The sequence below is a fragment of the Carassius auratus genome, chromosome 1, assembly GCF_003368295.1.
Source record: "Carassius auratus strain Wakin chromosome 1, ASM336829v1, whole genome shotgun sequence".
Taxonomy (NCBI): domain Eukaryota; kingdom Metazoa; phylum Chordata; class Actinopteri; order Cypriniformes; family Cyprinidae; genus Carassius; species Carassius auratus.
Genome location: NC_039243.1, coordinates 17830664 through 17845264, shown reverse-complemented (window position 1 = coordinate 17845264; position 14601 = coordinate 17830664).

Sequence of the window (14601 nt, the reverse complement as noted above, 5' to 3'; positions counted from 1 at the left end):
CTCATCACTGCATCTGGAGGTACCTGCTAAATGTTTTTATGATTAGAAATTCTCTAAGGAAGTAGTCTGGATCTGTCTCTGCACTCTTATATATCTCTTGGAATCTTTTTTTGGAAATGACAGAACTAAATAACTTGTAGCCTACATGTGTGCAGCCATTAAATTCAGCAGAATATAAAATGTTTGACAAACAAAACCTTAAATGATTATTTAATGTATATGATTACTTCTGAAGGGTGTTTTATAAGTTATTTATAAGTTAGTTATATAGCCATGTGCCTCGTTTACTTTACTACTGCACTTTCTTTAATCCTCTCTTCTTCTTGCTCTCAGATATGAGTTATAAAAGGTTTACATAATTTATTGTGAAGCAGGGCTTGATGCATATTCCTTATGCCATATCCCAACAGACTAAGAGATTAACCTAAGAATAGTGATATAGTTGCACTTCAATGTAAATTTATCATCAAACATCAATTTTCATGTAAAAGTGTACATTTCTACATACCAGGTATTTCATGAATACATTCATTTTAATTCCAAGAAAAAAATGTGTAGGTCTAAATATAAATAATACATGTCGGTGAAATGAAACTAAAATTCTTGAATCTAAAATTATTGAAATTAGTTGACTAAAGAGTAGCCATGAATTACTATATGAAACCATAAATATATGTTGCACAATAGATAGACTTCAAATATTCTGAATATATAACCTTTTCCTGTCTGGTTTGAATAATATATGTAAAAAGTGTGCAGCAAAATTAGATATAAATGGGATTATATAGTGTACATATATATATATATATATATATATATATATATATATATATATATATATATATATATATATATATATATATATATATATATATATGCTTGTGGTATAATACTCTCATTTTCTTTTTCTTTTGTGTATGATCTGTTTTCTGACATTGTTCTCACCAAATCCCACTGGCAAACCTCTGACTCAAAGGCCCATGGGTAATAATGTTACCACACATGGCTTCCATGGTAGCGGCACTGGGGTCACAGCAGAGTGTGATGTCTAGAGGTGTGCTTATGGGGAGCATGATCATTAGGAAAACAGTGCTTTGTCTAAAACACTCTTTGTAGATATATCCTTCGTTTTACTGCTGAATGGGCTCCATAATTGAAGCACTTGAGTGCAAATTCCTCAAAGCAATTTTTGAAATACTCCTAAAGTGACCATTAAACCATTTTATCAGTCATATCACAGCTCCTCCTGTTTGGAATTGAACTGTTAAATCCTACATTTAACTTTGCAAGCATTTCTTTATATGTACCTGTATGTATTTTTGGCCTTTACTTTAGCATTTGTTATAATGTTTTTCTGTTTTCAAGTGAGTTATCTGCTACAGTTGAAATATAGACAGAACCCAGTTGAAGTCCAATTGCTAATACAATCCCAAGTTGAGGGTTTCCAGTGTTGCTAATTTTGTCTGATTTCCATATTGCATAGTGGAAAGCCAAATTAAAATAGTCACTGGTCAGAAAGAGAGAGAGAGAGAGCGAGAAATACAGATGGATGTGTGGGGAAACCTCAGACTGAAATATCCCTATTAGATTCATGCCAACCCAAATGAACCACTTGATGGCTAATGCCAAAATGCTGACCAGGATCCTATGGCATGTCTGTTCTATTACTCTACATGCTTCTACCCACGATTTGAGATCAGCAGATCGTCCATTCTCATAAATGAGTGTATCATGTCACAATGAATTATTCTGGCAGTGTGGATATCTGTAAATTTTCTCAAAGATGAGTTCATTCACAGCCACTCTGAGGGGACCCTGCCGTCTGAATTATTAGGGTTCATTCAAATTATTCAAATGAATTAGGATTATGATACCTCAAGGTAAGAGCATTATGCATATCTATTTTTTAAGGGGAACCAGAAAGTGATTAGACACATATAATTTAATATAGAATGTAATATAAATAGGACTATATATGGGTTGTTTCCTTTTTTGTTAAATGCTACATTAAGTCATTTGAACATTTGCACAATAACAAACTATCCAAATATTTAGTTACTAAAGTCACTATCATCTGGTGTGCATTAGATGGCCACCAGAGGTCACTGTGTCTATTTGTTGAGCACATGGCTTATTGTTTGTTGTTGCCATGTGCTCTCCTGACTTTTGTTTGACCCCGCCTTCTTGTTATCTCATTATTGTTTCAGTTACTCCACCTGTGTCTCCCTCATTACCCTCCTTGTTTGTCTCTCTATTTATTCTCCTATTGTCTGCAGTCCTGTGCTGTTTTGTTGTTTAAAGTCAGTTTCATTTGGTATGTGTTGTATCTTTTTTCTGGCCTACTTACCTGTTTTTCCACCCTTGGGGTAGTTTTTGTTTGTTTATTTATTTTTTACTATTATTAAAAGCCCATTCATCCTGTATTTGAGTCCTAGCCTCATCTTTCTTCCAGTTGGTGACATAACAATATGATGATATTTCCAGTATGCTGATATAACAGTTTGATTACACTTGGGATTTTTCAAAATTTGTTTCAGACTCTTCCCGCATTAATGTTGATGATATTTTGGTGACATTTTCTCCAAGTTATGTTAGATGGCATGGCCTCTGCCAATTAGCCTTTCGCCGAGCCCCGCCCCCCTTAGTTACTGTTGGTATCTCCGACAAACAGCGCGTCATATTGCCATGACGGGAAGAGGTATACCAGTGCGTGTCAGTGACCTTTTTTGGAGCAATACCTCCGCGATATCCTTCAGATTGAGGCAAATGGAGGGATACATTCAAAATATAAAAATACGCAATGAAGGAGACATGACTACTATCGAGGCTAATGCTTACTGGTCTCAAGCGAAATCTGAGAAACCCCATGACCTGCACCTCAAATGCAACCAGCACCGCCTTGTGGACAGTCATGCTCTTGCACTGCCGGGAAAGTTCTCTTTCATATGTTATGGTCTATTATTGTCTATTGAGAGTAGCGATTTTGTTCAAATACAATGGTATGTTAGCTAGCTAAACCTACATGTGTGTCAAAGCCATTCAAAGCTAACCAACATTTCTCTGTTGTTTTGAGAATCAGGATAAGAAGGTTTTATTTCCATTGTTGATGAACAGAATTCACAAATAGAAAATTGCTTTGGCTTAAAAGGTGCATAACAGATAAAATAATAAAATGAAATACATAAAATAAAATATTAGGCATTCAGATATCCATTTTATTTTATTGCGTTGTGTTTTCGGCTTTGGCAATGGAAAGAACACAACTCCTCCAGACAATCTCTCTGGGTATCTAGTGTCCGATTTACAAACGCCATGGGCGCACCGCTTCACCATCTTGCTTGGAGTCAATGTTTGTCGAAGCTGCTCACATAGTAACGGTTGCTATGATGTGTGATTGGACGATGGCCGTTCTGGGGGAGGGGCCGGCGAATCTTCCAATCGACATAAGATTCAAAGCAAAGTAAAAATAAAAGGCATTGTGGGGAAAAATATACAGAAAATAATGGCTTTGCTTGTATTTAAATTAATTTTCTTTATACAGTATTGTTTTTTTTTTTATTATTAGCCCTGATAAAGACCTACTTGCTGAAAACATTGGCAAAGAATTTATTAATGTTCTTTTTTTTCTTCTTCTTCTTCTTTTTATTCCATTCTGTGAATAGTTTGATTTCTTCATTACACAAGTTTCACTGGTTTCATTTTTGAAAATACTTTTTCTTTTATTTATTTTTCTTTGATTGTGTGAAGCTGCACCATAATACAGGATATGCTCTTAAAAATAAAGGTGCCTCAGAAGGTTCTTCAGGCAATGCCGTAGAAGAACCATATTTGGTTCCACAAAGAACCATCTCTTTCTTACCTTTTTATAATCTGAAGAACCTTATTTTGCCACAAAGAACCTTTTGTGAAACACAAAGGGTCTTCAGATGTTTAAGGTTCTTTATGGAACCAGAAACCACTAAAAGGTTCTTCTATGGCATCGTGAAGCACCTTTATTTTTAATATTGTTACGTCAGTAGGTGGCTGTTTTCGTAAGTTAGTCTTGAAATCTTTCATTCAACTGATTCGTTCACAACACTGATTCCTTCAGGAACAAAATAGTGAGTGAATAATAAAATAATTCATTCAATAAATTATGAAGCATGTTAGTCCGGTGTTACCTGGGTTCAAATCTGGACTTAACTTTTTTAATATACCAAGCAAAATTGGCCCAGTAATTGAATTTGACATTATGTGGTCAGCATGCAGTATTTTATTCAAATACATTTTACTTACAATGTGTGTGCAGTATACAAAATGATTACCAAAAAGGTTTGTGTAGGAATTAAACCTTTGAAGCTTGGTTTCACTATATGGGTCAGCACAACCATCTGAATCGGTTTGCAATTCAGTTTTAATCATTTGCTAACTGAAGCGTTCTTACAAGTTATTTGTAGAAGTTTCTCACTTAAAAGAACAGTCCAGCAACAATTTAGTACACAGAAGCTCTAAAGAGCACTGAATGACCTGTTGGCAGGTGGTATTTTTAATATATTGGAAAGGAACACTTTTATTCTAGAGTGTTTTATTAAATAGAAAAATTTCCTTTGTGCCGCTACAAGATCAATACTAGTTTTGGTCCATTGTCCCAGAAGAGAAAGACTTTACATCTGTAAAGTGCATATCTGTTTTTGAAGTACATTGTAGCAAATAGATTGCCTAAAAATCACAAAGCTGATTTTCTTAGGTCTTCCAAGTAGCATCTTTATAGATCATGAAGTATAATTTCGTGCATACTTGGACAAATCGCCATACTGCAAGGCTGTTATGGGATCACAGTAACTAAACTCAGAACTCATTAAGTAATTGTGTATATCCTAAAATAGATGTAGGGGTTCTAAAGTAAACCGTTATGAGTGTTTCATTCTCTCTCTTTCTCTCTCTCTCTCTCTCTCTGTGCTCAACTGTCAGAAACATTTCCTGCTGAGTTATTGGCTCAGCTCCGCTCTGTGTGGCATATGTGCTTCAGTGTAGTCCACACACCTCCAATTAGCCTTGCATCCATAGACAAATATATTGATTTTACAATATTCCCTTTCACACACACACACACACACACACACACACACACACACACACACACACACATTTTGCTAAACAAATAGAGGGTCTTTCAGTATCCCCTCTGTAGGATAGCCAAATCCTGTGTACCCATTTCCTAATGGATAACGTTTGTAATGTTCTTCTCATTATGCCCTTTGGCATGCTGCAAACATGCTGTAGCTAATTAAAAAATGACACAGCAAAACAATTAACTAGTGAATAATACCTTTTTATAGCATATAATATCAATACTGAGCCGATTGAACTATAATAATTAGAACTATATACAAACATTTGATTGAAATTATTTGCTATAAACTACATAAAGCTTTTAAATTTAAATTATCTGTTGTATTTTTTAAATCAGATAAATGATGTACACAACTAGTTTTTTAAAACTATGAAATTACTTCCTATTAGTAAAAAAAAAAACTATAAACCTACTCAGTTAAAATTTAACTAGGAAAAATAGGCTTTATAATATTTTATTTTAATGATAATGTATCACAGAAATTATTGTTAACTATGGCAGTGGTCGATGGAAAAAAATACGATGACTTTGCAGACTAATATTTTATGCTTGTGCAGATGACATCACAAATTCGGGACCCTTGAGGATTGGTTCTTGCACAGCTCTCCTTCATTTCTCCTCATGACATCACACGGCCTGGAGCTTCAGGCTAGGTTAAGCCAGGCAATTACCTACCATTTGATTTTAAAGGCTCAGTCTCTCATTTCTCACACGCACACTTGTCTCATTGACTTTAATGACCCTGGGGCTTTGCTAGTTCTGGTTTCAAATCAGTTCTCCCACTCTCACTTTCTACCTCCCCCATCTCTCCTCTACCCTTTAACCCCTCTCCCCCTTCTTTTTTTGTGTTTCTCTCCCTTTCCTCTTCTCATTTTTATCATTAATTATTAGTCACTCTCTTTCCTCTGAGGTGCTGAGTTGATGACAGCTAATTAAGTGTTGGCTGGTGCCTCCTCTCTCTCTCTCTCTCTCTCTCGTTTCTAGCTTTTCTCTTATTTGTTTCTTTCTCTTTCCTCCATCTTTTTTCCTTGCATCTCATTGTCTTTAGCTCTGCACACTGCCTTTATTTATTCCAAATGAAATCTCTGTCCATCTGTCTTGTGCTTCTAGAGATCACCAGTTGTGCACCGCACCGTCTCATGGTTAATTACATCTCCTAATATGCTTATTCACTGCTGCAGGCGTTGTCAGACAATCTCAAATTAACTCTCACTGACAGCAGTGTGTGTTATACTATCACACTCATTTGTCATGCTAACATTACAATGCCATTTGTCGCAATATTACTGATGATGGTGCTGATGTTGTCATAGTCCTTCAAAAGAGGTTGTAGATCCTTCATTTCAGGGTGGCTGTGTTACACAAATGTCATTGCAATGCTTTCATTATGGTCTATTTAAAAAAAAAAAAAAGTGGGTAGTTGATATGTAATTTCTACAGTGTAATTTATTAAACTCCATCTGTAATCTATCTTTACATTTATATAATCATTATCTATAGAAAAAAAATACTAAAATAATAATCTAAAATTATTTCTGTTGCTCATAAATTTAAGACCCAGCTGCTTTGTCACGATAAATTAGAAATGAGACTGGAAAACAGCTCAAATAAATTAAAATAACAGTGTGTCACATTAAGAGCCAACCAAGCATAAGTCCGCCAAAGCCAGCTGGACAAACATAGCTGGAGCACAAAACTGGTTTTGGTTAGTTTGGTTTCTGATGGGAGGTAAAAATTCCAAAAGTTGAAAAGAATAAATAAAGTAAACTCTGGACCGCTGGTGAGAAAAAGAACAGCATGTAATGTCTGAAAAAGATTACACAAGTTAACATGGAGACAAGATGTATGAAGAACTGATTAAATTAAAGACCGAGCAAATGCAGTGAAAGCTGAAGTTTGGTTTCCTGTGACCATTTGTCATTAATTCATGTACAAAATAAATCCAGTAATAATAGGAGAGTCCATTATGCTTTATTACATTTCTTACTCTGCTTCCTTTTGCTGAGCACAAACTTACATGGAACTGAATGATCAACACAAGCAAAAGCAGCTTCATGCTGGACTGCATTAGCTCTGTGTATTACGAAGAAAAATAAGTTGTTCTCATGATAAGTTTCACACTGTATGCAGTGTTTTGGATAGTACTAATTGCACTTTCTAGCAATTTATACTCTCATACTTGTAAATGTGTTTGCAAGTTGAGTTTTTTTTTTTTTTTTTTTTTTTTTACCGGATCACTTTGTCGGAGCCTACACTGCAAACAACACAATCTACAGAATTATTTACACCTTTGGATGCTCATTAAATGTGAGACAAAAAAGAAAGAAGCAGAAGTCCACTTGATAATCTTACAGTTTGTCGGATTGTTCTGTGTTGTTTCATACATATTTCTTTCTCTTTTACAGGTCTGGCTTGTTCTGTTTTTTTTTTTTTTTTCTTCTTCTCCAACATTTTTACTGGAATCTCTAATCCCACAGTGTTGGCCCTGAAACAATATGGAAATGTGCATTATTTATGGATTAAACTCAAAGCCAAATGAAGCAAATTGACATTATGTCTCCAAAATAGCACGTTGCACTATAATTAAGCCTTAATTCTGTCATTTTTCTGTGGTAAAACTTAAAACATGGAAAACTGCAGAAATGCTTGATGTAAAAGTGAATCACATTTGTAACTGTTTTTACATTTCACACTCCTTGCATTTCAGTTTAGCTCTGTATTTTTAAAGAAGTAAACACTTGTCTTGTAATTAAATAAAGCATTTCTAATAATACATTAACACTTGAACGTTACTCATAATAACTTCGATAAATCTACAAGCCAATGTTACAATTTAAATAAATTTACCCTTTGACTTATCTGTTTATTGTGATGGTAGAAAACTAACATGATTCACATTTTATAGGATGTGACTTATTCAGTTTATTAGGACATATGTGTAGTATAAATTAATACATTTGATCAAATTATTTGAAAAGGATCTTTATTGCAAAGTAAATTTATACATTGTGATGTATGAATTGTATATGATTTAAAGTAGATTTTTTTAATTGTCAAGTCAAGTCTGCTTTGTTGTCAATTCTTCCACACGTACAGTACATTCATACACAAAAATTGAAATGTCGTTACTCTCAAATTGTATCAGGTATGTTAAAATTTGTCATGTAGAAATGTGATACAGAAAAAACGGTTGCACTTTATTTTACAGTATGTGTACTTACATGTACTTATACTGTACTTACAGTGTATTTATCTGAGAAAGTTCTGGTAATACAAGGTAACTACATGGGGTAGGGTAGGTTTAGGGGTAGGTTCAGGGTTAGTACCAAGTTATTACATAGTTATTGTAATTACTATAATAAGTACATAGTATGTACATGAGGAACAGGACTGTAAAATAAAGTGCTACCGATAAAAACGATACAGAGGAGTCCATATTGGTACCTTAAAGTTACAAATTAGTGCATATAGTGTATATATTAGTACCTAAAAGGTACTTTTGAAAAGGTATTGCCTATTGACAGCTTCTGTACCTTTTTTTCTGTGTGTGATAGTAATGTAGGCCTATGCATTTTTTTTAATTATTATTTAAAATAGATATACATAAAGACATGCATGTGTGTACTGTATGTGATGTAGAAATATATGCATGTGACAGGATGTGGTGTAGAAATATAGGCTGCTGCAAAACAGAAATGACTATGTGCGCTGTGTTCACTGACCACAAGATGGCATGAACCTCTCTGCACTGCAGCCCCGTCTGAGAGTATGTCTCCATGAGAGCTTTTTCAACACCCACTGGTGTCCAGATGCTGCTGTCAGCACGCCCTTACAGCATGTTACCCACCACGCACTTTCTCTCAATGTACTCCACACATACACGCACACACTTGGAGACAATGGGAGGGGTGTGGACCGCGTGAACCGTGACTCCCCCATAATTACTATCCGCCCGGTGTCAAGCTGCTCCCACTCTGAGAGAGGGAGGGTGAGGGGCAGAGGACGAGACGCCGACCATTGGCCTGCTTCAACCTTTGTGTGTGAGTTTATGTGTTCATCTGACTCGCTTCTCACCGTATCTGGTCTCTGTTAGAGCATGTTAAACATGGCCGGAGGCAATCAATTCCCCTTTAGCCCTCACACACACACACACACACACACGGAGAGAGAAAGAAAGAGAGAGACTGATACCCTGCCCCTAAGCTGCCTTTAATAACCTGAAGTGTCGAATCACTGATCAGGAAATGCAGACAATAAACTATACCTTTTGTATCTCATTAACTAGACAGCAGTGATTGTGTTTTTCATTGTGTGCATGCTGTTTTAAAATTCAATTTGAATATATTTAATTTTATTAGTGGAGCTTTCTACAGGGATGCTGCTAATGATTTGCAGGTGTTCTGAAGTAATTTATATTTAATTTAACTGAGTTGACCAGCAACAGGAGTGATGCAACAATTTTTATCATTATTATTATCTATTATTACTATGGTTACTATAGTTTACATGTTTAATTTGTATTTAATTAACATTTATCATTTTTGTTTATAATTTTTATTTTGTTTAATATTATTGTATGTTTTTATTTAGACTGAGGCACTGTCTACACACAAATTTTCTGTATAGATTTTTTTTAATTGCTAGTTAATTTCACAAACAATTACAAAGAAACTGCAAGTAATATAATTAAATGTGAAATTTTGAAGTAGAAAGAGTGTTTTCTTTTTGTTTACAACTTTGAAAAATAATTGGTTGTGTTATTTGTATTTAGAGATATTTTAATGTTTAATATAAGCAGTTTCATAGTAGGTTTTGTAACATTCCATGTAAATTACAATAGATGTCCCCATTTTTATTTTATTTTAGCTTAGCTTAGTTTAGGAATCATACATTTAGTTTTAATGCAGTTATTGTTTTATTTATTTTTTAAATTGTTTTTCATGATAATATCACTGCAACCAAGCACTGCCAACCAATCAGAACACCTTATCAACCTCACAGGTGTATGCTAACACCTTACCAACCACATAGCAATGAACTTGCAACCAGCCACAATACTACAGCATCGCTCACATTTCCTTTTAAAAATATAGAAATCTGTTTCACCTTTAAGACTTTACACACAATTGTTTTAGCTAATTCATGCAGTGTTTCATATTAGTGAAAATTATGAAAGCTTAACCGGTCCTTGGCCAGAGAAGGAAACCCAGTAGAGACATTGAAATTTGATTTAGAAGTCATTTGCGGTAAATCTGCAGTAAAATACAGCAAACTTAGTTTAAACACGAGCAAGTGTAATGCGTTCAAGTTCAATTACAGTATTTGTGGGCTCATTGATTGCCAAGGCGTAAGACGTCTGGTTTTATGATGAGAGGCCTTCATCTGAGCCGATTATTGTAAGAGTAGGAGTTAAGTGTGTCAATTTGCCCAAGAAAACCTCAGTGCCCAAATGGGGTCAAGCCCTGAGATGTGAGACGTTTCCTTCCACTCTACACATAATTGAAAAATCTATTTTACTGAAATGAAGGGGAAGTGGTGGAGGCGAGGGGGGGTGGGGGTGGGGGACGAGACTTCAGCAGAGGTTTCTCAAGGGGGATGGGCTGAAGGACGGCAAAGAAAAGATGAGGGTGGGGTTGTGTTATCATAACCCATAAAATAACCATAAATGTAGCATTTGTTGGAGGAAAAAAATATGTCGTAAGTCATCGTATCTCTGAGTTACTGCTTTTAGGGCATTTCCTAAGAAACTGACATTTCTAATGAGAGCATGTAAGAAAAATAGAGCGAGAAGGAAAGAGAGGCACTAGGGGTTAAATACACCTGATCTCCAGTGGTCTCCTGGAAGCCAACCTCATTTGTGTCTTGAGTAATACAAGTACATCCAATCCATTTAATATAGTAAAAAAATCTTTAAATAAAGGTTGAAAGTTTTTTTGCCTCTATAACATGAGTCTTTTCTCTCCTTCTCTATTTCTCACCTTTATCTTCAGAATGTATGAAGTGTTTCACATTAAAATAATAAGTAAAATATAACTATGGTTTAGTCTTAGAGAAATCTAATAAGACGAAATATAAAAAGATACAAATGATTTTTCAAAATGTACAGTTCACTTGAGTTAATGATCAAAAAGGGATAAGCAAAGCTAAATGAAGAATTGTTTTCCATTTGCCAGAAGCAATTTGATCAGAGAGGGACACAGATTCAGAAAACCAGGGAAATCAAATGATAAAAACTAATATTGGTTCCTCTCATATAAGAGGTGTTTAAACTTTAATGGAGATGGGTCTCAGTGCCAGTTTAGGAAAGGATTATATTAAATTACACTTTGAATGTAATTAATATCTCAGGTAAAGGGCAACATTTTATTTCAAGGGCAACTAACATGAACTCAATAAAGGATTTGTTGGACAGTTAGACATATGATACATCCATTTGCAATGTACAAGCATTTAATTGTAAATGAATGTTTGACAGTGGTCACAATATATTGCCAAAATTTAAATAATGTAATCTAATATGAGCATCAGTGTAAATTAAAACAGTTTCAAATCAAAATCAAATCTAGTTTTGTTCTTTTTTTTTATGTGCACACACACACACACACACACACACACACACACACACACACATTTGCTTAAAATTAGCTCAATGTTGTAACACATACATTTAACAGGTTTATTAATGTTTACATTTTTGGAATATGATTAATTAAACTGACTGTGTTATATCAACATATGTTACCATAAGTTACACCAAAATAGTCATTTTAGATATCACATTCCTTAAGGTATCAACTGCACATTTTCACTTTTTATAGTGCAGTTATTATTAGTATTAAAGTTGTCAAGCATTTAGACTTACAAATAATATGTACAATAACAGGCCAGCAGTCACTTGTGGGCAAACACAGTGGTGTCTACTGACAGTACTGTGTCTTAAGTAAATAACAGTTGTGTGTGAACCAGAATTGACCTCATTTGACAAATCAATGGTTTTACCAGACACCAGTGTAGTCCATGATAAAAATGACTCGGGTCAATTGCCACAGGTTTCAAGAGAACAAGCAAGAGTTTGTCTGTGTGTGTGTGTGTGTGTTTTGAGTGGCACAGGAAGGTGTTGTTAGACTCCTGTGGAGAGAGTTTACAGCTCACAATGAGAAAAACACACTGAATTCTTTAGTGAGAAACACAAACTGCATATTTACACCCACATAAGCATTTACACTAATGCGTCTGATTATGTCATAATCAGATTTTAGTGTATGAAGTTATTTGTGCATGTTTGTATGTACTTTTTGAGAGGTTGAAATGATTGCAGACTGACTTTGAATATAGCTATTTCTGTGGAAGCTTGCTTTCACCATGGAATAAAAAATAAAAAAGTTAAATAAAAAAGATAAATCAGTAATTGTGACATTTTATCTCACAGTTTAGACTTTTTTTCTTAAAAAAAGTGTCAAACTTGGGAAAATGTAAACTCAAAATTAATGTCATGTACTTTGTGTCATGAGCTTTATATTAAATGTTCATTTTATTTATTATTTAAGCTGCTCATTACAGTTGCACTCCTCGCCTTGTACAATATTGCATATCCAGCATGTTAATTGTATAGTGTTCTGTTATCAGTATAATGGCAAGTTAATTTAATTTTATATGGCATAATCACATATCTTTGTAAGTTAATTGCTTGATTAGTGAAACATTTACATTAGAATTATAATTTTACATTATAAAGCTGTACTTGTTTCTGTAGTTGTTTTCATTTGTGTTTGCAAAAAGAGGGCTATGGTTAATTTGTGAAGATTTACTCACTTGTAGAGAGAGAGCTCCACTTATGTTTTTCCCCCTTTCGTTTACTCAGGGAATGGAGGAAAAGAAAGAGTGATTGATTAGTCAGACCTGTCAGACTATCAGTCGAGTGGAACTCGCAAATCTCCGGTCGCTCTGTGTGTGTGTGTGAGAAAGTGTGAGTATTTTTCTTTCTTGTTGTTTGTCTGTGTGTAATCCATGAAAAATCGTCCTTTCCTCTTCCTCTAATGATCAAAGCACAAGCTGTCACCCTTCAAACACCTTCTGACCCCCTAAACACCCTGAAAACACACACCCATGCATAGAAACTGTTTTCTCCATTTCTCCCACACATTTACATAGAAAATCATTCTGAAAACATTTAGTGTGAACCATATTACATGCAAAACATATACTGAATTGTAGTGTAAGTTCTGAAAAAATGTAGCTACTTTTTAATAGGCTAATGATTTCTTAATTGTAATATTCCCGAAAAGTAATATTGAAGGCTAAAGACATAAACATTGCATTCAGTTATCGCTAAAAGTAATACAAAGGCCAAAACTTTAATTTGTTTTTGCAGTTATTGTTTGCATTGCAAAAATATATTTATATTTAGTAAGCACTTGTATTTATTAACTATTTTCAACATTGCTAATAAAAAGACATTTTACTTGAGAAGCAAATCAGCATATTAGGATGATTTCTGAAGGATCGTGTGATCCTGAAGACTGGAGTGATGGCTGCTGAAAATTCAGCTTAAGATATACGTAATAATAGAACAGTAATTTTAAATTTTAATTATTTATATTATTTTTCAATAATGTTGTTTTTACTGTTTTTTTTTTTTATTAAATAAATGAAGACTTGTTGAGCATGAGACTTAATATTTAAAATTATAACTTTTTAGTTCATTGCATTATGGTTGTTTGTCTGTATAGTTTAATCAAATGATTATAGTGTAAAAAAGTTAACTTTTACATATGTACAGATCTAACCTAATGTACTTTTTTGATACAGAAATATTAAATAACATTTTTGTTTTGAACAAATCTAGATAATTTAGATTTTATTACATTAAGTACTTTTTTAGGCTACTTGATGAACCATGCAAAAAAAAAAAAAAAAAAAAAAACGTGTGCTGAAAGGTTTGCTTGCACTAATGCACATTTTTCTTCAATTTAATTATACGTAAGTTCTGTCTAATCAGAATATGCTGACACTTTTCCAAGGGTTTTTTGATAATATAACTTGCTTTTTCCAATCAGCATACGCTGACCATCAAATCGAATTAAACCAGAGTGTTATTTAGTGGCAGAGGTTGAGTTTTTATGCATATAAATGATTCTTTAACCTGTGCGTACATCCAAAGAAATCCACTCTCTGCATCATAACAGGGTTGACCATACAGCTAAAGTGGTCTAATATGTTACTTATTGGAGACCCTCTCATTTAGTGGCTCTGAAATGAAATGTCTTAATGGATGTTTTGTGGGTAGGGGGACCTTTGAAAAGAGGGTCGTTTGCATTCATATACACACTGAAAAGCCATTCCAGTAGGAACACACTCACACAGGTTGGTGTCCTCTCTGCTGGGGCAGTTTTAATGGTGTAAAGCATTCAATTAAGTTCATTTACCTTGTTGAAAGAGTGTTCAACTAGAACCCTCGTTAAAAGGGTAGTTCACACAAAAATTGTAAT